General features: G+C 34.7%; 2 pseudogenes; both read left to right on the top strand.

Annotated features, from left to right (window-relative positions):
• The first annotated feature begins 2,805 nt into the window (after positions 1-2,805).
• Positions 2,806-5,650, top strand: LOC143619247 (caffeic acid 3-O-methyltransferase-like; annotated as a pseudogene).
• Positions 5,651-21,785: 16,135 nt separating this feature from the next.
• LOC143619245 (protein FAR1-RELATED SEQUENCE 5-like) lies at positions 21,786-24,242 on the top strand (annotated as a pseudogene).
• The last annotated feature ends 784 nt before the right edge of the window (positions 24,243-25,026 follow it).

Raw genomic sequence — 25,026 nt, 5'->3', positions numbered from 1 at the left:
GGTGGTGCTCGACGTGAATTTGATCGGTTACGTTTGTTACGTCACCTGCCGCCAAGGGGACCAATTCGATACTAGAACTAAAACAATTAAAAAAACTCGTATAGTTTATAATACAAAAAATAACATGTTTAAAACGACATTTATACGGTCGTTAAAACCGGAGCGTTGCAGTGGCGACATATTTAAAACAACGTTTATCTAGTCGGTATATAATCTAGGCATTATGGGGTGCTCGACGTGAATTTGATCGGTTACGTTTGTTACGTCACCTGAATTATTTTTAAAAAAAAGTACATATTAAAAGGGAAATAAAGAGAGAAAATTAATTACAATATTCAAAAATGTTTATCATGAACAACCTAATTTATGCTGGACTCACCTATAAGAAAAAAACAAAAAATAAAAAACATCACATAAAATTGAAGAGGCTGGATTCGAACATGCACGGAAAGAAGGTAAACAAAAGAGTCTTGAGAACTACAAGATCAACCATCACATGACATGCATCATTTGTTTACACAATTAATTGAGTTGGCTAAATACTCAAATAAAGACGTTGGGTTTCCGTTGAAAACTTGTGAGGCTTTTAAATCATTTGGATTTGAGTTCATGAAGTGCTTGATTCCTTGCCGGACTAGGAAAGGAGAGTAGACGGTGATGATGGTGGCCGGGGGCGATGCAGGATGAAGATGGGGTGAAGATGTTGACTGGTGGCGACGCGTGAAAGAGATGGAGGTGGGGAGAGGGATATTGGTTTGGTCGTAGTAGATGAAGAAAAGGGGATGATGAGAGTATTTGGAATTTTAATTTAGGGTTAGGAAAGTATAAAAGGGTTTGGAGGTGGATTTGATTAAAAAAAGAAAAATAAATAAAATAACAAAGTTACCAAAGTGCCCCTGACTTAACGGACAAACATAGACGGGGTTAAAAAAGTATTAAATTTGCAAGTTTTAGAAAAGTGAGTTAGTCATTTGTAAAAAAATAAAAAATGATACTAAAGTTGCGTGATTAAACAACCCCCAGGTACTAAAATGACACTTAACTCTACAACAAATTAATAATATTAAAGAAAAAAACACAACCCGCGCGTTGTGGCCGCGAACATACGTGAATTCGGTCAATATTGATAATATTGGCAAAACTGTGCGCTGCGGTTGAGAACGGGCCATTACAAACGATGTAGATACTAGATCGTCAAACACAAAATGTCTTAAATAAAAAAAAAGTTTTAAACATATTAATTGGCTAATCAAATGCCCCCAAGGGGACCAATTCGATATTAGAACTAAAACAATTAAAAATCTCGTATAGTTTATAATACAAAACATAACATGTTTAAAACGACATTTATATGGTCGTTAAAACCCGGGCGTTGTAGTGGCGACATATTTAAAACAACATTTATCTAGTCGGTAAAACCTAGGCGTTATGGTGGTGCTCGACACGAATTTGATCGGTTACGTTTGTTACATCACATGAATTTTTAAAAAATTAAATATTAGAAGGGAAATAAAGAGAGAAATTAATTACAATATGCAAAAAAATTATCGTAAACGACCTAATTTATACTGGACCCACCTAAGAGAAAAAAACAAAAAATAAAAAACATCACATAAAACTGAAGAGGCTGGATTCAAACATGCACGACAAGAAGGTAAACAGAAGAGTCTTGAGAACTAGAAGATCAACCATCACACCACACGCATCATTTGTTTACACAATCAATTGAGTTGGCTAAATACTCAAATAATGTGTTTTTGTGCACCATCATGTGATATTTATTTTATATAAAAATAATAATAATAATAAACTTATCTAACTATCTATATAATTGTCTACCACAAAATCCTACGTGTCGCTCTCACATCGCTTCCCACCCTCTCTAGAGAGCTACCTGATTGCTTGATTTAAGAATGGAGAACTCTCATTCATTCCTTAAATTTCGTGGGTATTATCCTACGGGTTTGATGATCCGAATATCTCAAAACGGGTTATATCACATACCCTCTTCACATATCTCAAATCTCAAACCCTAATAAAATCTTCCGCCCGTTCCTTTCTCTATCTTCCCTCCTTTCTTCTCCGGTCGATCTGAACACAGCGTTATCGATTATGATTCACTTTGTTCTTCCTTGATCTAGACGGGTATGTTATTCGGGTTGTGTTTTATTAGTGCGTTCGATATCATCAATCGCCTTAATCACAAATCATGACATCTTCTTTGAAACCCTAAATTGGTTCGTATCTTTGTTCTGCACTCAATCGCACTACATAATTTTGAGAAAACAAAACTTACACGTCAAATTTGGGTTTCTAGCCTCTTGAATTGTTTAGTAAGGATCTGTGAAGTGTTTTAGTTTGTTTCAGATTTTTTGCAATTGGATACCATTTGACCGATTGATTGATGGATTTAATCCATATTTATTTTATTGTACAAGAGCTATGAAGTGAGGTGTATGCTCAGTGAGAGCCAACGATGTTTGTGGGTCTACCAATTTTTGTCAAAGTAAGTTATTTAATTATAAGAGAAGTCTAAATCTTTTGTAAATTTGACAACTTACATAATTCTTATGTTCATAAGTCATAGTAGTTACAACAGTTAGTAGAACTACTAAATAAATTTGTCACATTAAAGTAATTTGAAAAATCAATAAATTGAATAGAAAACTTATGTTTCATATTCAAATTTGATGTATTTCTTTTTCTTTTAGACATGTGGTTGGCAGGTTGTTTGTTTCTTCGATTAAGAGGTTGCGGGTGATAGAGTTCTGAAGTTTCTAGCATATGCTGCTGTGAGTGAACTATATGTATGATCAAGTGGTTAGCCCGATTATTAAAGAAGCTCTTGCGGGCTATAGTTGGATCAATTTTGCTTATGGGCAAACTGATACAAGAAAAACTTGTATAATGAAAGGCGAAGGTGGGAAAGATTACAATACTTTGACTTTTGAGGTTAAATGCATCGCAGGTTAAAACTGATTTATAATTTGCATGCATTTAACGCCATATTTCACATCCAGTCGTTCGTTTTAAACACTAATGTCCTTATTAGTTTTTCCTTTTCATGTTTAAAGAATCAATATGAAGTTTTAAGGTCAAATATTGTCCTGTTAACTTCAAAGTAAAACTATATGCATTATGTATGTATTTATAAATTAATATACGTTATGCATGTCCAATTTCAACCGTTTGACATACTTTTTATACATAATGGAGAGTTTCATGAGGATGTTAGAGGGATTCCTAGAGCAGTTGAACAACTTTTTAACACAAGTAAAAATGTAAAATTCTAAATTGTTGGAATCAACCTTTTGAAAGCATGGTTCATGTAAGTCAATTTCTCTTGGATCTTGATTTCTAGAACTATTTGTTGGGTTCCCGCTAGCTGCTCGATGAAATTATGTTATCATTTAAAGTGTTTTTTGAAATCATATAGAGACATATAGTAATATTTAATTTTACAAGATTGTTAACCAACTAAAAATCCGAAACCAAAATTCATGCAAACAGTAAAGATAACAATTCTTTTAATACAAAAAAAAAATCATTGCAAATGTCTTAATTCTAAACACACTTTCGTACCCGTGATGAACGCACTAATATGTATGTATTAAATCTACTCAAACTTATGTCCAAAAAATAAAATTAACATCAACCAAAATAAAATAACAATTATATATATAGAGAGAGAGAACAAAACAATGCGCTTTTAAATATACTTGAAATTAAACTTCATCCCAAGAATAAATATAGCCATTTCAACCGAAAAAAACTATAATCAAAATAACATTAAAAGCGACAACCATAGTCCATGTAGATTAATTAATATAATATAACAAATTATATATTCAATTTAATATTAAAACAAAAACACTCTAAATAAACCCGCGTAGCACGCGGGCTAAAAAATGATACTATATATTTAACCATCAACTCTTTTGAGAAGTGGCAAATAGCCTCATACGTACGTACGGGTGAAAATCAACACTTGGAAAATCTGATGCAACGTGGGAGAGTTGTAGTAATACTTGTTTCCTTATACATCTAACATCTGGCTAGTTCTATATTTATTTATATAAAGGAAGCTAGCTTTCTTTGAGATCAAACACAAAGTCGTTATTAATTACCAAAGCAAAAATCATGTCACACTCTGAAGAGGAAACCTTCAATCACGCAATGCAACTTATTTCCACTGCCACATTGCCAAAGGCGTTGTTGAATGCAATCAAGCTCAAGGTTCTTGAGACTATGGCCGAGGCGGGCCCAGATGCCTGACTCTCGGCTCAAGAGATTGCACGCCGTTTGTCAATCTCAAACCCAAATGCCCCTAGTATGCTTGACCGTATGCTTCGGTCACTTGCAAGCAATTCCATCGTCACTTGCAGCCAACAGGTCCACGATTCTACGCCAGTTAGAGTTTATGGACTTGCGCCCGTTGCTAAACACTTTATCCCAAACGAAGATGGGGCGTCTTTAGGATCATTACTGGAGATGAACCAAGATCATTCGTCCTTTGACACCTGGTAGCTATTTTATTAATAATCAATGGATCCTTAACCCATGAAATTTAGATTAAGAAATCAATGATGAGATCATAAATAGCTTAAACTTCATCAATTTTGCACATAAACATAAAGGACAAAAGGGTAAATTGGTATACCAACTTTTACAAATTGTGCGTAATTATATATGTATTATGCATATGCGTTATTATAAAAATAATAAGTTGTCTACTTGTGTATGTGTATAAAGGTTTGCATAATATGTGTAATTTTTCGTTTATGGACCAATTAAGGTCTAAACTTCAAGATTCAGTGCTCGAAGGTGGTACTCCAATTGAAAGGCTTCATGGAACAGGCAGATTCAAACAAACAGCGTTGGATGATAAAATAAATGCGATTTTCAACAAGGCTATGGTGGATACATCTGTTATCCTCGTCAAGGATATGCTCAAGTGTTACCATGGTTTTAACAACCTCAAATCACTAGTTGATGTTGGTGGTGGTCTAGGAATCACACTCAATATGATAGTAACTCAGTACCCGACCATTAAGGGCGTTAATTTCGATTTGCCACAAGTGATAAAACAGGCGCCACTCTATCCCGGTATGCTCATATGAATCTAGACAGTAATAATTTAAGTTGAATTGAGTCTTATTTGAAATACTTCCATTTTATTATATGCATGTGTAGGTATAGAACATGTCGGTGGAGATATGTTTCAAAATGTTCCAAAAGGTGATGCCATTTTCATGAAGGTATGCAATTCTACACACAGGTTCATGCATAATTGCATACACATATAATATATTAACTGACAAATAAACTATGATATATATAGTGGATACTACATGGTTGGAGTGATGATGATTGTGTGAAGTTGCTAAAGAAGTGTTACAACACTCTCCCTAGAGATGGGAAAGTAATTATTGTAGAAAAAATTATTCCCTTTATACCTGATACAAGCTATCTCACGAGAGCGATCACTGATTTGGATCTCACCATGATGACTCACACTACTGGAGGAAAAGAGCGCACCGAAGATGAGTTTCAATCTTTGGCTAAACTCGCTGGATTTCGTGAGATGAAAAAGATGTGTTTTGTCTCAACATGCTGGGTAATGGAGTTCAACAAGTAGAAGCATATATATATAACACGTTTATTGCAAAACTAACTTTGAAGGATAGAGAACTATGAGAATGTATAATACATTTGCTTATATGGTTCTTCTAGTGCCTTGTTTAAAGTTGGTTTTGTATTAATATGGATGTATATTTTCTACCATCTTATATGTAACCTTTTTTATTACTATCAAATAAATTATGGGCAATAATTTGGAGCGGTGGTCAAAATTTATAACATTAGTAAAGAGTTCGATAAATAAATTACGCATTATGTTTAAGCTATTCAAGTTATAGCTTAGACATTAGATGAGGCTATGGACTTTAACCTTGAAAAGATTTTATAACATTCATAAAGAGTTTTCATAAAACGTTACTTCTTGACGAAGTAATGTTAATAAAGTTATATTTAGACAAGCATGTAGTAACTGTAAGGGGGATAATATTACTGGTAGTGAGTTTTTGCCAAAGGAAAGTAATTCTTACTTACCTGGAGAAACTCACAAACGTGTTAGAACCTATTAAGCAAAAACATGTTATATCAAATGTCACATTAAAACAAGTATTTTCATTCAAAGACAAAGTTGAAAACTTTATCAAGGTTAAGCTCAAGGGCAATAGCATCAAGAAACACCATCCAAATATTTATAAGAACCTATTTATGTATAGGTTAATATCATTCTCATTCACAATCAAGAAGGTTTTCAAACGCACACCAACGATACAGGTGGATACGTTAAACCTATACAAACAGTTAAAACACATTTATACTCTTTAAGATGAATGGGTTGTTTATTTTAAAGAGTCATTCAAACGTTTACATGAGATTACGTGATCTCTAAAACGTTATAATACAAGATAGAAAATAAAAGCAACTCAGACCGATTACACTTGTGTCTGGATCCATACATAATTGTCTAGCCTAAACAGTCAAATGCTACGTGGACGCGCGCTAACAGTCATAATTAGTTCTCCATTAGGAGCTAGTGGCTCGAGGGACACTTTTGTGTGTGTAGGGTAGCGGTACAAATCCCAGGAATGAAATACTTTCTGCTGAGTTTGTACAGAAAACTATATATGAATTGTAACTGTACTTTAAATATTTTTAGAGTCATACGTGTTCGTCAGCATATAGCTAATGTATTTTTCCCACCCATTGCAGGTAACTAAGTATTAGCAAGCAATAGCAAGAATTGGAGTTATCATAAAGATAAAAGCTCGCAATACAAGATGGCTCGATTTTGATAAATGAAAATGCTTGCAATACAAACAAATATTTTGTAACCGATGCTCGGGTGTTTAAAGCCCCGAGTAAATTTTCAATGTGAATTACCCCCTCCGTCCCATTTTAAATGTCCATTTTTCCATTTTTGATTGTCCTAATTTAAATGTCATTTCTATACATATAAATTCAATTTTCAATTATGCCATTACTATTAAATGTCATTTTTTAGCCAAGAAAGAAAAATGGTTTTTAGCCATAATAACTTAAAGGACATTATTGTCATTTTACAGCTCATAAAATAAAATGGTCAAACATTTCTTAATTTGTGTGTTTTGGGTCCCATGACATTTAAAATGAGACGGAGGGAGTAATATTTTAAACAAACCTAATGTCTTCCGCTAAAATTAACCCATAAAACTTTAATATATTTACAAAACATGTACCAACTCGTGGTCATAATTATATGCCCTAAGTCGGGGCATGACATATATTCTCTCAAACCACCATATTACTTTATTTGTAAACTAGGTTAGTACCAGTGTGATACATGGGTTAGATATATAATTTTTTGATTTTAATAAATGAATATAAAGATTTATAGTGTCAAATAAATTACAAAGTACAAAAGAATCACGATGAAGTTATCATAAAAAAAAGTTGTTTATAAATGATAACACATGCCTAGCTGGTAACACTTGAATTATATAAGAAAAGAATATCATTAATCAAATATTTTGATTCAGGTGTATTAACATGTTTTCCATATAAAGTCATTCGGGATACACCAAAACTCTAAAGAAACTTGGTCGTGTTGAAAAAGTTTGTAGATGTGTATCTCCTTATGCTAGTAACATTAAATTATATATGTTTGATTTACAAACAAAATATGATAAACTACAAAAAAAAATGATCAGTTGATTATGATAAATGGACAAACCAATATAATCTTAACAAAATAGTTACCCATTCTAAACTATGAAATACATATAATTATCCATAAATGAATTCATCTATTTATTTTACTTATATACTATTTACAAGAAATAATATATGCTAACTTTGTAGATAAGTTAGTTACACAAATAATAAATATTATATAGATCTGGAACATCATTTCACTTGTGATATAAAAAAGAAAACCTATTACACATTTCATCGGTTATATCAACAAAGTAGACATATTTGACAAATGCATCGTTATTGGTTCTCAAAATTAGTCATAAGCGTAACATTTATATCAAATAAATTATGTTCTAAAGTCTAATTAACTTTTTCCCAATCTGAAAATTACATGGGAACCCTATGGGAACAAAGATTGAGCAAATGTAACATAATCATCAATAAAACACATATATAGTGATAGAAATTAGAAACTACTATTTAACAAACCAGTAGTTTTGTAAAAAATTTAAGATGTTAACCTAAATTATCATAAATTCAAACAAAATCAAATAGGTAAACAAATTGTAAACCTTAGAGGTTTATTAACGAGTTTTGGAGAAATCATGAAAGTATTTACAGATAAATCGACATAACTAAGATTTGATGGATGGAATAGCTTGAAATTATGTGATTGATTTCAGATTCTCCATATAAGATTTCAAACTGTAATTTTCGTGTCTAATAACATTTAGGGAGAAAGTCAATTGCGTCATATATGATTTAGGGAGACATGAAAAGTCAGCATGTGTGTTATAAATTATATGGAAATTAATATAGTTTTTTATTACAAAGGGTTGGTTACGAGATACCCATTTCTCATTTTTTGACCCATAACAAATTTTGACCCAAATGTAGTTAACTTGTACCAAACAATCTATTTACCAGTTTTTTACTATAAAAACCAAATTTAAGTTCCACAAAACCCAAAACAATCATTGATAAAATAAAATACCAAGAAATTAAATATGATAACTTTGTTATATATGAAAGTGATTGGTACAAATTTACTAAATTAACCAAAAAAATATATAGTTTACTAAATTAACCGAAAAATAATTTGATAGATTTAAAGCATATTTTTATAATTTAAAATATATATGACAATTTACAAAAATATTAGTAGTGGCATTGGCAGTGACAGTCGCAGCAGCAGGAGCAGCAGCGGATTGATCTTAAAAAAGTAGATCAACTTTTAAGCATAGATTTATGATTTAATAATTAAAAAAAATACTTTGTAAAATGAAAGCATGTTCCAGTTTTGTTTTTCTTTATAATTTTCAACAATATACATAGTAAAATATGTTAATGATAACATTTGAAATTATATATTCTTTTCAAACTTTAACAAACATGGTTTGTTGTTAAATTTTGGATTTCACAAAGTATTTTGGAATATATAGTAAAATAATATTTTAATATTTATTTTTATAAAAATATATAAATATTTTTTATAAATAAAATGTAAAAGGAAAGTGAATATGTACATGTATTATGGTTAACTAAGATCTTAGTTTTGGAGGAAAAAAAGTTGTGAGGTTTAACCATAAACTGACACGTGTCACAATTATTTTACGTTATTAGAATAGTAGATAGGTGGGTTATGGGTCTCACCAAACCCAAATAGCTTTTAAACCGGGTTATAACATCTCAGTTATTTGTAAAACTCTTTCATCATCAAACAATAAGTATATTATTAAATTCATTACAATAAATAAAATTAAAATCCATAAAATATATATAAATATTAGAAACGAATAAATGTATGATAACCTTGTAATACGAGGGATAAAAATTAGTAGTTAAATAAAATTAAAAGAAAATAACCTTTTGAATTTGGTAATAACAAATATAATGTTTGCCGTTTTTGACCCTTTTTTTAATTCAAACATGCATTTTAAAAGTAAGTTAAAAGTTTTAGTAAACACTACATTATTTATTAAATCATAGAGGAGAGAAAAGTTGAAATATTAACCATTATTGTTCATGCAACTTTTCATGCATCCATAATGTTCAAGCAACTCTCCATGTGTTCATAATGTTCAAGCAACTCTCCATGTGTTCATAATGTTCAAGCCACTCTTGTGTGACGAAATTAGAAAGATAAAAGATACCATTATCTAGATTGCAGTGTAACGAAATTTGTATTTTAAGATATATAATAAATAATATATGACAATCCAAAAATCCCAAGATGTAAAGTAATAATTAAATTCGTGTGACTTGGATATTATTAGCTTAATCATGTCTTAACTTCACAATATTGTTAAAATAACAGGGGTCAAGGTCTGCCAGTGAGACGATGGGGATAAGCTGCATTGTCGAGAGGGAAACAGCCTGGATCACCAACTAAGGCCCCTAAATGACTGCTCAGCGATAAAGGAGGTAGGGGTGCAGAGACAGCTAGGAGGTTTGCCTAGAAGCAGCCACCTTGAAACAGTGCGTAATAGCTCACTGATCGAGTGCTCTTGCACCAAAGATGAACGGGGTTAAGCGATCTGCCGAAGTTGTGGAATGTAAAAATACATCGGTAGGGGAGTGCTCCGCCTTAGAGTGAAGCACCCGCGCGAGCGGTAGTGGAAGAAGCGGAAGCCAGAATGTCGGTGTAAGGCCCCGTTCCCGGTGCCTCACTTTGACGATGGATTTACTCATAATCACAGTTCTAAATATCAGAGTTAATTAAAACTTTCGCGGAAACGTTAACTTTAATCATTCGGTACAAAACATTAATCCTTTCTTTAAAACCATAACATAAAACATTATATTTAAAACATCCTTTCTTTCATCTTCAGATGCCAACCGCTCAATCCATGCCACGTGCCATCCTCATGCTAACTCTTCAGCCTGATCACCTGCGTGCATACTAAAAGTCAGCTACGCTGAGTGAGTTCTAGTTAATCAGACGACATACAACACATACGTATATCATACATACATACATACATACATACCCATACTTAATCAGTTACCCTACTACCATACATACATACATACATACTTATCTACAATCACTAACCTCAGTCTACCGAGAGTACGTTCATAGTCCGCCGTCTATACCTGTACTCAAGGTCGTGAACACGTAAAAGGTCCGCAGTCCTTACCTATGTTCACCAGGTACGTGCAAGCTCCACAGTCATTCCCAATACCATCCTATATTAACAACACGCACAAGTTCCTCAGTCCTTCCCTGTGTTGCAACCTAAACCATAGCACGTACGAAGTCCGCAGTCCTCCCCTATGATACCACAACACAAATACAGCACGTATAAGGTCCACAGTCCTTTCCTATGCTGCAACCTAAACCATAGCACGTACGAAGTCCGCAGTCCTCCCCTATGCTACCACAACACAAATACAGCACATATAAGGTCCACAGTCCTTTCCTATGCTGGGGCCTATCTACAATACGTATAAGGTCCACAGTCCTTATCTACGTTGACGTCTATTATCTATAATATGTATAAGGCCCACCATACTTATCTACGTTCACATCTATCATCAATATCACGTATAAGGTCCGCAGTCCTTAACTACGTTCCCATCTAACATCTATAACACGTATAAGGCCCACAGTCCTTAACTACGCCACCACATGCCAAGTCTATGTCCAACGGAAGTTAGAGGTATTTGCCGCCCTAACTTACTATGTCTAGAACTTACATACCGTTCACGTACCTGTATATATGTACAATAAGTACACTGTAGCATAAGAACACGCTAGGCGTTCTTTACATCCTTCGTTTAACAGTCATACCCCTTGTCGGTACGTGCAATATCCGAAGATCGTTCACGCCCCGACAAGTGTTCATTTATAATGTTCATACATCATCCATATATTACGTATGACATTTATATCTTTATTTATAAACTGACAGTACGCGCAATATCCTAAGATCGTTCACGTACGAAAATCAATCATTCATATATCATATATACACATCAATCATACCTTTAACTATCACTTAACGGTACATGCAATATCCGAAGATCGTTCATGCATCATCAAACAATCATCATACATAAATCATACAAGGCATACACTTACCACTTAAGGTAAGTGTATTAACTATCACATCGAGTATGCACACAGCCCCGAAAACATAACAAGGAAGTGGGGCTAGAAACTCACCTGAACTTGGTTACTTCTTCCGTTAATGGTTATTCCTTCTCGAGCCGTGTTCGTCTAACTGTTTAATAGTTGAATATCAAATACTACTCTAGCCATTCTCATTTCTACTTAATTAGCCTTACGCGTCTAAGCCGGTTTTACTTCTTTGAATCATTACCGGTTAGTTAATCGTTACTCGTTAACCTTTAAAGGTATCTTTCGATAATTATCAAAGTCCAATGACTATTATGTAATTATATCATTCCTTCCTAATTCCAGGGACCAATCTGTAATACTGCCAAACTTCAAGTTCGTTACCCTGTCTTTTAACGAATGGGGTTCTTAACGAATGAACTCATTCATTATAACGATCTGACTATTATAACGAACTGGTCCTTGCACGAATTGGACTTTAACGAACTGGGGTTCATTCATCAGTTCTCCCTTAACGAACTACTTAACGAACTGGGTTTAGTTCGTCATTCATTCCTTAACGATTTAACATAACTAATTGAGATTATTTCGTTAAGCTCCTGTTAACAAATCAATCATAACAAATTGTCTCTAGTTCGTTATCTCTGCTTAACAAAAGGTCATAACGAATTACTTGCTAATTCGTTATGTTTCCATTAACGAACTAAGGTTGGTTCGTCACGTCCCCGCTAACGAACTAGGGTTAGGTCAGAACATCCCCTGACAAGATCTAAACCTCGTACCAGATTCTCCGGCGCCGCCTTTCCGGCGCCTCCATTGCTGGAATAACGGGATCTCGTCGAAAAAGCGAGATCTCGCTTATTTCACCACCATTCTCACCATTTTTTGTCCCGTTCGATCCAGATCTGAGCTAGGGTGACCCCTAAGCTCATCTTAGGCTCGGTTTATACCCGATTCCATCCGGATCTCATGACTTTAACGGTTTAACGGTGTCGACTCATCGTTTCGTGACTAAATATAATGGGTTTGAGTTCATACAACATCATACTAACCTTACCTCGGGTTGATGCTCGGTTTCTTCTTCTATTTCGGCTAGAGAGAGAAAGTAGGATGAGAGAGAGCTAAGTGTGTGTTTGTAACATCCTAAAATATTATAACGTTAAATAAAGAAAGTTACGTTTAAGTGATTTCGCGTTATTAACTAATTAATATCGAGTAAGGAACGGATCATGGACTTAGATTAATTAAGATGGATTAAAGGGAATGGGCCTTAGGTCCATGGGCTTTAAGGGATATAAATATCCCCTAAACCAACCTAAAACCCTAAACCCTCATTCATTCCCATCTTAATCTCTACTCACTCAAAAACACACACATCCTTCACCATATTACGGCCGAGAGAGAGACGAGAGGGATTTGAGACCAAACGGACGCTAGCTTGTAGTAGATCTTTACCACACGAGCTATATACAAGATCTAGAGTTCATAACCAAGCTTAACGAAATCCAAACGAGCACTAAAGGTACGTCTTTTACCTTAAAGATTACGTTTTTATTAACATTTAACCTTGAAACTTAGAGCAGAGATAGATCGAGTGTAAACAAAATGTAAAGTTATAAACTTGATGTTAAAACGAACCGAACGAACCCAAGAACATAAACGGCTCGTTAAAATGGAACTCTAAGATCTAGTGTTAAACGTTCTAGCTTAAAGGTCCAAACTTTACACTTATCCGAGTCAAGTCTTGTCCGAGGTTGGCTATGGGAATGTTTACGGGGACGGTTAAAAGGTTTATACGTTGAAATATAGCCGATTAGCGGAGTTAAAACCAAACCAGTGGCCGTCACTGGATAACTTCGTTGTAAGCAGGTTCATGGTAGGCAACTTCGCCTGCAAAGCTAAGTTCGCTGGATGATAACTTCGCCTAGCAACAACTTCTCCTGGCATATGTTCGCTTAGGGTTAACTTCGCCGAACACTAACTTCACCTAATACAAGTTCGCTGATGATAAGTTCGCATGACGTTAAGTTCGCTTACAGTAAGTTCGCTTAATGTTAAGTTCGCTTAATGATAAGCTCAACCCCAGCCAGGGGCTCTGCCCCTTGGACCCTGCTAGGGGCTGCCGCCCCTAGACCCCGCTGTCAGGGGCGCTGCCCCCGGACCCCGTTCGTTGTGGGTTATATAAAGGTAGAAATACTACATGAGTAGTAGTAGTTAATTGATACATGTAAATATTATACAGTTAGCCGTGCATAGCTCAAGAATAGAATAACGATTAACGGAGAGCGTAACAGGATCCAGGTGAGTTTCTAGCCCCATTTATGTGTTATGTTTTCGGGGCTGTGTGTATACTCAATATGTTTGTTAATACGCTTATCCTAAGAGATAAGTGTATGCCTTATGTGAATAATGTGAAATTTATGAATGATTGCTTGATGGTACGTGAACGATCTTCGGATATTGCACGTACTGTCAGGTTGTAACGCTATATATAAGGTAAGTATGATATGTATGCTTATGTGTATGAACGTGATAAAGTTAATAAAAGAAGGAAATGATGGTTGTATGGTTTTATGGTTACGAAAAGGGTACCGAGCCCTAATAATACTCGAGGTATGATGTATGGTTGTATGGTAACGAAGAGGGATTCGAACCCTACTAATATTCGAGAACTAGGGAACCGAACCCTACTAATATTCGAGGAAAGTGGGTACCGAGCCCTAATAATACTCGAGGAAGGAGGGTACCGAGCCCTAATAATACTCGAGGAATGTAGGGCGTAATGCTCTTTATAACGTAAGATATGAAAGCAAGTTAGTACAAAAGAAAGTATGAGTATGAATGAAAGAATATAAGTTTGTGTGTATTGTATAATGTATGATTAACTAGAACTCACTCAGCGTAGCTGACTTTTAGTATGCACGCAGGTGAGTAGGATGAGGTAGCTCACTTGAGGGGACACGTGGCGTTGAATAAGAGACTGGCATCGGAAGGCTCAAGGCGTATTATGTTTTAATTACTTAGTTTTCGAAAGACAAGTTGGTTGTTTAAGACAAGTTTTGAATTGTTATGAAATGTTTTATTAAAGTTTTTATATTCCGCGAATGTTTTTAATTAACTCTGATATTTAGAACTGCGTTTATGAGTAAATCCAACACGAAAGTAGAGCTACCGGTAACGGGGCCTTACAGTGTTTTGGGTGGTGTATGGGATATGTGTAAATGAATGATTTAGGCAAAATGAAGGTATGATGGGTCATGGGCTTGAGCCCATGGTATATCTTCCTTCCATTTTAACCCAAGTCCACTACCCATATTACTTAACCCAACACAAGCCCGACTCGTAGTAACTCCTACTTTATTTTAGTATTTACCTGCTAACCCGAGAAAACTTCCTCACTGACAATAAATAATATAATTAATGTTATTTTAGAAATTTCGGGATGTTACAGTCGGCTTGAGTAACGCAAACATTGGTGAGAATCCAATGCCCCGAAAACCTATGGGTTCCTCCGCAAGGTTCGTCCACGGAGGATGAGTCAAGGCATACATTGTTCAACTCAGATTAAAACAATATATATATAGGGCCGTCTCCGAGAATTTTAATACCTTGGCCGAGTCAAAATAAAAAGGCCCGTAGGCCTTAACGAAAAATTTTTATTCGCTAATGTACATGGTTACAATTTTTACGACCAATTTTGTATAAGTAGAAACTATTCTGAGCATGTACTTATCTCATAAACCATTGCAAATAACCTTACTTTTAACACCAAAAAACATATATATGTAATATGTATAAAAAAGTTTGTGCCCCCGAAAGTTATGTGCCCCAGTCGATGGTGCGGCTCGCACACCCTCCAAGCCTCCCCTGTATATATATATATATATATATATATATATAGGGAAAGTATATGGCAGAAACCCTCTCCAGTTGAGAAAACCCTGGAAACTCAAGTATGTGGTTGTGGTGTTGCCATGTGTCCACTTGATATATTCAATAGTTGTTTAACTAGAAGGGTAGTTTAGTCTTTTCAGCTTCTTCATTCCTTTTTGCCGGTTTTTCTGATTATATCATTTCCCATCATGTCAAATCATGACTTTATTTTCTTCAAATGTTCCGATCTTCTCTCTTTATCTTCATATTTTCATTATCTCTTCCCAGTTTCACATTTTATTCAATTATGTCCTCCAAAGCTAAGCGACTGTTAGATTTTTCAGGGTTATCTCCGTTAAAGAAACAACATCAAGTAACAACATACGTTTATTCTGATAGTCAATCTTCAAGCGTTGATCTTTCTGTGTCTGCTGTTGTTGTTCCAGTTGTTGAACTTGTTAATCCAAGACTTGGTATTTCTTTGTCTGTTGATGTTGTTCCAGTTGTTCAACCTGTTAATCATACATCTCAGCTGTCCCCTTATCTGGATGCTTCTCATGTTTCTCATCAACTTACATCTGAGGTTAAAACTGTTTCTCCTTCGGCCACTGTAGACTTAACAATAGAAAATGATATTCCTCTTGTTGGTAAAGATTATGGTTTTTGCGTGTTGTGTGACGTTGACCACCCATATCCAAGTTTGATGGGCGAGGAATGCTTGTTGTGGCAGTAAGCTCGACTAAGTCCAGTTCGTTATAACCAATGGGGTGATTACAGTCCTGATGTATCACCCTAATTACTTACGTTCTGTAACATCCTAAATTTTCATATTTAATAAAATAAAGTCGCGTTTAGTTATTGGGCCTAAATAAGTAATTAATACTAACAAGGAAAAGATCATGGACTTGGACTAATTAAAATGGATTAAAGAATAATGGGCCTTAGGTCCTTGGGCTTTAAGGGATATAAATACCCCCTTAAACCATCCTAAAACCCTAACTCTCATTCCATCTTTCCATAATTGCCTACACACACTCAAAAACACACACATATCACTATACATATAAACGACCGAGAGAGTAGAGCGAGGTTCGGGATCAAGTGGACGCTAGTTCGTGTAGATCTTTATTACACGAGCTATATACAAGATCTAGAGTTCATAAACAAGTTAAACGAGATCCAAATGAGCACTAAGGTATGTTCTTGACCCTTTAAAGTTTATGTTTTTATAAGCGTTTAGCCTTGAAACTTAGAACGAGAATAGATCGGGTATAAACGAAATGTAAAGTTGTAAACTTGATGCCAAAACGAAGCTAATGGACCCACAAACCTATGCGGTTCGATTAAATGAACCCTTAAACCTCGCATCAAACGTTTTTAAGCTTAAAGGTTCAAGCTTTATAGTATGTACGGGTTACATATGAACGAAAACGGTTAAGAAACGATAGTTGGAGATGTCGAGCCATAAAAAGGGTAATAAAAATCGCATGATGCTTGTTAAGATTGATGAAAATCATCCCGTCGCTGGACAACTTCGCTATAAGCAAGTTCGCCCATAGATAACTTCGCCACAAGCAAGTTCGCCAGTCAAGTTCGCCCACTGACATGTTCGCTTAACGTATAAGTTCGCTACTGGTTAAGTTCGCGTACAGCTAAGTTCGCTGAATGTTAAGTTCGCTTAAGTTAAGTTCGCTTAACATGTATGTTCGCTTACATTTATGTCCGCTCATAAATACAAGGTAACGAATCAGATAGCGAATTGGACTTAATTCATTATGAAGAATGACTTAACGAATTAGAAAATAAATTAAAATCCTAATGGAAAATGTGTTAAGACAGTTATTGGAAATAAAATTTTTCCAAGCTGACCTGGCAGCTTAACCCCAGCCAGGGGCTCTACCCCTTGGACCCCGCTAGGGTCTGCCGCCTCTAGAACCCCGCTGCCAGGGGCGCTGCCCCCGGACCCCCGTTCGTTGAGGGTAATAATTAAACTCGAAAGACAATATGTGTAGTGATAGTTTATTGATACATATAATTGTTATACAGTTAGTCGTGCACAGCTCAAGAAGGGAATAACGATTAACAGTGAACGTAACCGAGTTCAGGTGAGTTTCTAGCCCCATTCCTTGTTATGTTTTCGGGGCTGTGTGCATACTCGATGTGATTAGTTAATGCACATATCCTAAGTGATAAGTGTATGCCATATATGTTTTATGTGAAAGGTATGATTGACTGTTGTCAGTACATGAACGATCTTCGGATATTGCATGTACTGCCCGAAAAAGGTTTGATGATAAAATTGTTGTATACGAAGAATGAATGATGTATGTATGTATGTATGAAACTACAATTATGTATATAGAAATGTATGGTATGATGGTATGGAAGAAAGGGTGACCGGACCCTAATAATATCCGAAGATGGAGGGTACCGGACCCTAATAATATCCAAGGATGAAGGGAGTCCGGAACCAAATAATATCCGAGGATGAAGGGAGACCGGACCCTAATGATATCCAAGGATGGAGGGTACCAGAATCTAATAATCCGAGGTATGTAGGGTGTAATGCCCCTTTATAACGTAAGGTTAGCTATAAATGTGTATGGATGAATGAAGTACAGATTATGTATGTAATGCGTACCTTCGGGAACGTATGTGTATGTAAAGTAAGTTATGTGATTAACTAGAACTCACTCAGCGTAGCAGACTTTTAGTATGCATGCAGGTTAACAGATTGAGGCAGCTGGGTTGAGATGGACACATGGCAGGATTGGAGAGGCTGGCATCTGAAGATTGTCATGATGTTTTGAATGTTATATTTTATGTTATGTTTAAAAGACAAAATTATGGATATTTGTAACGAATGGTTGATGTTTTATATTATTCCGCGAAGGTTTTTAATTAACTCTGATCTTTAGAACTGCGTTTATGAGTAAATCCAACGTCCAAATGTGAGGCATCGGTAACTGGGCCTTACACGTTCTTATGTTGTTTCTTTTACTTTAATTTTTTATTTGGTATTTGCAGTTGTAATGTTGAAATCTTTTTTTACTAATGTAATCTAGATCTGTTGTTGGTTTTATTTTTATTTGACTGTATTTCCCTTTATGTTGTCATACGTTCATTACGGTAGCATATGTATGTTGTTGTTGAATGAACTGAACTTGGAATTAACATATGTTCTTTTTATGGTAGCATATGTTCAGTATATGTTAACATATGTTATTATAGTATGCTCTTAACCTATGTATGTTGTTGTTGATCCTTGGGTTGTTGAAAAAAAAACAGGCTTCAAGTTGATGTCCAAGTTTTGCGATTCTCACTTTTGTTTTCTTGTGTTTTTTTCTCTTCTTCTTAGTTTTTTAACTATGGGACCTTAGGGATCCTTGGGACCCTATTCACTATAATTTGTTTCTTTGTTTTTTTTTTGTTGATTGATTAAGGATTATTTTAATTGTTTAACTTTTTTTTTCTCAACCAACTAAGCATGGTACAAATTTAATGTCACATCTACGGTTTTGTTTACTTTCCCCCTACCCAACACACTTTATATTGTACCTCCCCAAAGATCTTCTTGTCCTTCGTATTCCACACAAGGTCCCATCTAATAGCATTTTATTATTTAATTTATGTTCCCCTAGCACTATTTTGTCAAACCAAACCAAACCACCTATATTTCCCAAATATTTTGTCAAACCAAACTAAACCACCTCTATTTCCCAAATATTTTCTTACTATATAAACTCGCAAATTGTTGAAACAAATAATCACGTGTACTTTTTTGTCTATATTTTAATTCTGTTTTAAAAGTTTGTTTAAGTTTGGTCACAACCAATCCAAAAAGTTTGTTACTACATAAACTCGCAATTAGTTGAAATAAATAATCAGCGGTTCTTTTTTTCTCATGAGGTTTAATACTGCTTAGAAGTTTTATTTAAGTGTTTTCACAACCAAGTATGTATGGTACTCATACGAGAATTATGTGACATCTTGTCGTTTTGTACGTTTTACATTTCTACTTAATTTTTTGGTGTCCTTAATTTTCTCTACTGTACTGAATATTATTTATTCTCAATTTTCCAAAAAACTTTTTGTCCACACATATTTAAACATAATCTAAAAACAAAATGGATCCAAAAGTACTACATACATCATACTTTCCGCAGTCACCCATCTCGATGTTTATCAAGTTTCTGATGAAGTACACGTGATCCCCAAGAATTTGAAATAAATAGTTGGAACATTTGGTTACTCCTAATCCCCAAGAATTTGGTTTTTGTGTTTTATGTGATGATTATGATTCGTATCCAAGTTTGACGGGTGAGGAATGCTTATTGTGACACTCATGATGTATCACCTCAAGTTTTATGGGTAAGGAATCATTATTGTTTTAGTTTTTTGTATTTTGTAGCTTTAATCTGGTGCTCATTTCTAGAAACCTCAAAGTTTTTATTTTTCTGTATTCCCCTTAATGTTGTCACATGTTGCTAGTATGGTATTTATATGTTGAATGACATTTATCTTATTATAACATGATAAGTTGTGTTTTTATTAATGAATAACGTATGGCTTTTACATGTTCACATATGTTTTAGATCGCTTATTAACATATGACCTTTTTGTATATTGTTTTATTTGTTTTCCATTTATGGTTGACTGTATGTATTTTTTGAGATTTAATTACTTTCCCTTGTGGATTAATGTAAAAATAGGTTACCAAATAATAAAACAAACCAAACTTTGAGTCGAGTTACATCATTAAACTTAATTAAACATTAAGCTATTCTTCCTTCCTTCTTCTACATAAACAAACGTAAAATAAACATGCAACATAATTAAACATTAAACAACTTATTTTCTCCCCTAATTGTAGTAGTCCCATGACTCGTCAGAATCACTAACATAGTAAAAGGGGTCGGGTTCAGAGTCGTAACCATCTGGTTCTGGTTTTGGAGGTGGAGGAGAGTGGATTGGTGGTTCGTATTCGCCCCGGGGTCTGTTTCGTACCCTTCTGCCCAATCAGGTACTTGTTGTGTGGGTCGAAGAGTAGGAGGAGGAGGTGGAGGTGCAGGGTGGTCGTCTTCATGTGTGTTCTCGTGTACTTGTGGCTGATTTTTAATCCCACCAATCGGTTCAACTTGGTCAATTCCAGTTTCTACCGGCTGGTTAGCCTGGTCAACCACATTGTTTGCAAGATTTAGTGCAAAACACCTTTTGTTTTCAATAACATCCACTGGAGGTGTACTTGGGCTGAGATACATTTTTGTATATATTTTTTGTTTGTGTTAGAGTAAAATGTATTTACTTGAAATCTGAATTGGATGTTGGTGTGAGTTTGGTAGATGAAACCTATTATTTATTTATACAAACACTTTGATTGAAGTCCTCCTTTGTACCCCCCCCCTATTTTATTTTAATTTATTTTATTGTTGTTGGAGTATCTTTTTTATATTTGCTTGTCCTTTGTTGTCTTTTCATAGTTCACTAGATTGTCATTTCATACTTTCCCCTTATATTATGTTTGCCTCTTCTTTTGTAAACACAATTTTTAAGATTCGCCATTAATGTTATCCACCTTCCTTCACCCACACTTCATTTATTGTGATGGATGTTCCAGCAGGCTACGTTGATGATCTCACATTAACTACTTCAAGCAGACAAGTTTTTACCATACCTGTTGATCAATCTACTTCAAATACTTTCCTGAACCACTTAATTAGTCCCACCAGTCAAGGTAGTATTCATTAACTCATATTAATGTTGTAAGTCTAGTTTTTATTAATCTAATCCATTTGTTTTAATGCTTTTATAACTAAAAATCCTTTTTTTTTCAAGCATTATTTGTCTAATATTTTTAAATGAGTTTTTTTTTATCTTTTTAGAGAATGTCTTTAGCAACCAAACATCCTTAGGCTAAACAGATGTGGAATCTCCAGTTTCCATAGAACCAACAATTCTTCAAGAAGAGGATGCTTATTATGTTTATTATTCTCCTAATGGTTCGAAGTTTTGGCGTCTAAAGATTGATAAAAATTTAAAACCTATTGAAGGGTCTTTTTTTAAATCATGGGAAGATGTTGTTACTATGTATTATAAGTACGCTGAAGAATCTGGTTTTTCGGTCCGCAAAGGCTAGACTAAGAAATGGAAAGGTGTCGTTACACACAAGTATTTGAGGTGTAATAAGTACGGTACCCCCCAAAGCAAACGTTCCTTTGGTTCCATGTCTGAACCGTCAATGTATGTCAGGCAAAAGACATTTACCGTAACTGGTTTCAAGGCTCATGTAGGTGTTTCATTTTTTCGTGAAACATGTAACTTTATTTTGTCTAAGTTTGTAGACAATCATTGTCTTGTTGACACTTTTAACCGTGACTTGACTAAGATATCTAGAAAGCTTTCATTCTCAACCAAAAAATTTATCCACCAGATGAGTTTAAATAGAATTGGTCCTACTTTTGCTCATCGTTGACTTGTCTCAATAAAGGGTGGTCATCATAACGTTCGAGGTACACCTATTGATTTCAAGAACTTTTATAATGGAATGAGGATTTTCATAGGTGATAGGGATTCACAGCTAGTTATTGACCGGTTGAAAGATCGTTATGAGTGTTGCCCCGAATTCCTTTTTGATTTTATAGTTGAAAATGGAAAGTTAAGATCTATCTTTTGGGCTGATGAGATATCCAAGTTGAATTATAAAACTTTTGGTCACGTTTTGGCTTTTGATGCCACCTATCAGACAAATAGGTTAGCCAATTTGATTTCACGGTTTGTTTTTCAATATCTTATGTACTTTTATCTTTAAAACATATTTTTTAAGTGTTAACAAATTTTACTTTTCCTGGTACAAAATGATATTTGTTCTCTTTACTAGTGTAAATCACCACAAATAATGTGTTACTTTTGGAGCTGCCTTGATCAGTAGTGAGACTATCGACTCTTACAAATGGTTGCTTCAATCCTTTTTTAATTTTCATGGCCAACAACCCAAGCTAGTTTTAAGTGATCGGGATCCTTCTATGCGGCAAGCAATAGTTCAGGTATTTTCTGAGTCACGTCATAGGCTTTGTATGTGGCACATCATGAAGAAATTGCCGGCCAAGGTTATTATCTTAAATTTGAGCGTTGATTTATTTGTTGATATCTGTGTTTTTGTCTATTTGATATGTTTTTGTTTCTTTTTACATTAGGTATCTGGTGATTTTATTGAGAATACTAACGTACGTTCGAGACTACATCGTTTGGTTTGGAATATGTTTATCACCCCTGATACATTTGAGTCCAAATGGCACTATCTTATTGAGAAGTTTGGTTTACAAGACAATGAGTGGTTGAATGATATGTTTGAGATCCGTGATCGTTGGGTTCCTGCTTATTTTCGAGAGATCCCCTTTTGTTGTTTGATGAAGACTACATCTCGTTGTGAAAGCTCTAATGCAACATTTAAAGTCAACTCAACTAGCGCTAACACTCTTGTCCAATTTATGCTGTGTATGGAGTCTAGACTAGACAGTCAACGTTACTCTCAAAGAAGTCGTGAGTACAAGACTTCATCTGTTTCATTTAAAAGTACCACTGGTGAAGAAATAGAGAAACATGCATTTGAGTTGTACACTTAAACCATCTTTAATGAAGTTAGAAAGGAAAGAATGAAAGGGAAGTATTGTTGTTACGTAACAAATACTGAATCTGTTGATGCTCATGTTTTATATTCCGTGACACACTTGGACAAAAGGAAGGACATAACCAACGTTTTTCTGGTACGTTAAGGATCAAGTTTGGTCACTCTAACATAAATTTGGTTGTTAACATATGTTATACGTTAACCTCAAAACATATGTTATAAGTGAAGTCTACGTTAACATATGTTATAATCATACATTTTATTTTTATCATACAGGTTAACTTTGATCCTGCTGATAACTCAGCATCTTGTTCTTGTATGGGATTCACTCGTATTGGTTTTTTATGCTGCCATGTGTTTTGTGTTTATAGAATTAAAAAAGTTGAAAAGATCATCTTGAAGTATGTGAGTGATAGGTGGAAACGGGATGTTCTACCTAGAAGTGTATTCTCAATTTCAAATCATTTTAGTGTAGATTCGAACCCTCAAAGTGTTTTACGTTTTGAGGTTTTGGAGATGGTAAGTCAGTGTGTTGACATGTTGAGGGTTGACTCTGAAGGTCTTAACTCTTTTGCTATGAAGAGTAAAGAATTAAAATCTTTTTTCTTTGAAAAAAATTTTAAAAACGCGGATGCCGTAGATGACAACGAATCTGTTTTTGAAGAAATTATTGGCAGTGTCAACGAAGGTGATGATTTTATTGAGAATCCAGATGCTGTTCGGACCAAAGGATGTGGCAAGGTTCGTCGATTGATGGGTGAGTCGGAGAAAATTGTCGAGAAGGCAGGTAAAGTCGCACGGTTATGTCGTACCTGTGGTGAGTATGTTCATCATGATTCTCGTAATTGCCCTCTAAATCCCAAGAACAAGAAGAAAAAGTCTTTGGCAGAGCCAGAAACCAGTGACAATGTTTAGGTAGTTCATGGTGGGATTAATAAATAAATTTCATAGAAGGGCATGTTATGTTTTGATTCTTATTTTCTTAATTACTACCTAGGGATCATGTATGACATTGCAAGTTTGTTTAATGGTTATTTTAATTTTTTTTTTCAACTTCCTTTTTTCTTACCTTTTTTTTTAAATAAATTTATTTCTCTACCCTTTGTGACTTAACAACCATTTGACCTTTGGACTTAAATTTACCACCATATTTATTAACAGATCACATCTTCATCTAACCTCCTTCATCTTTTCATTATATAAAGGAGATGAAGATACTTGAACTCTTGTTTCTTCAACATCCCTTTTTCCAATTTTTATCATGTCCGCACCTCGACATAGATTAGTTCCTCTTTCTAAGATTAAAATCGAGTTGTCTTCCAGAATGTACTTTAAACCTGTGGTCAAAAGAGAGAACCTACCTTCCTACAAAATTCACCCAAATTTCGTTGAACCAAAAAGTGAAGATTTTTAGTACTAAACCCCGAAGGTTGAGAGGCCCAAAGTTGATCAAAGTTGCATAAGAAATTCAAGTTGCTGCGGTCAGGCCTGGCTCCGAGAAGGGCTAAAAACTTTTGGGCCGAAGGCGAAAAATTTTTTGGGCCTTAATTAAAAGAGGTATATTGTTGGGTTTAAACAGTTTAATTTTTAAATAATCTTTAATTTTTTGGACCTTATGATTTGGTTGCGTCAAAATTTTTTTTTTTATAAAAATAGATTTAAATGTCTCAAGTGAGGTTAGAACTCACAACCTCTTGGT

Source organism: Bidens hawaiensis, unplaced genomic scaffold (assembly GCF_021521415.1).
Source record: "Bidens hawaiensis isolate Kalapana, Puna unplaced genomic scaffold, B.hawaiensis_p1.1 tig00002423_1, whole genome shotgun sequence".
NCBI lineage: Eukaryota > Viridiplantae > Streptophyta > Magnoliopsida > Asterales > Asteraceae > Bidens > Bidens hawaiensis.
This window is presented reverse-complemented; position numbering and strand designations above follow the sequence as displayed.